At 59.0% G+C, this 636-nt stretch overlaps 1 protein-coding gene across 1 annotated transcript in view; it reads right to left on the minus strand.

Annotated features, from left to right (window-relative positions):
* KIAA1755 (KIAA1755 ortholog) overlaps positions 1 to 636 on the minus strand; it is a 39,455-nt gene that overhangs the window by 12,053 nt on the left and 26,766 nt on the right. The window lies entirely within an intron of this gene.

Genomic DNA, 636 nt, shown 5'->3' on the forward strand with positions numbered 1-636 from the left:
CAAATCCCACTGCATCCTTCTCTGCCCTGGGAAGGGGTCTTACTTCAGAAGGAAAAGGAAAAAGAAGAGATAGAAGGAAAGCCTGCTTGCCTGGGGGAGCATGGCTCTGGGCCTCCCCATCTGACTGCCGTTCCCCACAGGTCACTGCCCCTCCAGGTGAGGCCCCAGGGTACATGAACAGGATGGAAAATGCAGCCTGCCCGGTGGAGGGAGGGAATAAGGGGCCGTAGGCCGGAGCTACAGACCCATCTGCAGAACAAGCTTGAGGCTCACATGGGACCACAGCGCTCCCTGGTGGAGCCACCAGAGGCCAACGGCCAATGGTCTGGAGAGGCCACCAGTGAGTGAGTGGACAAGAGAGGCCTGGCACCCAGCCAGTAAGGTGGAACGACATGCTGGGAATGACAGTGCCAGCCCCGCCAAGGTGTGAGGGGCAGAGAAATGACTCTACACCTGGCACCACTGCTTCCCAGTGCTCACATTGACATAATTCTGTGGGCAGGGCTCAGGGTGGTGTGTTCCAGATTCTGGGCCAGGCTGTCTGGCTCAAGTCTCGGCCCCACCGCATCCCAGCTGTGTGACCCTGGGCTAGGCACTTAACCTCTCTCTGAGCCTCGGGCTCCTCCACTGTAAAAT

Source organism: Pteropus vampyrus, unplaced genomic scaffold, assembly GCF_000151845.1.
Source record: "Pteropus vampyrus isolate Shadow unplaced genomic scaffold, Pvam_2.0 Scaffold125, whole genome shotgun sequence".
NCBI lineage: Eukaryota > Metazoa > Chordata > Mammalia > Chiroptera > Pteropodidae > Pteropus > Pteropus vampyrus.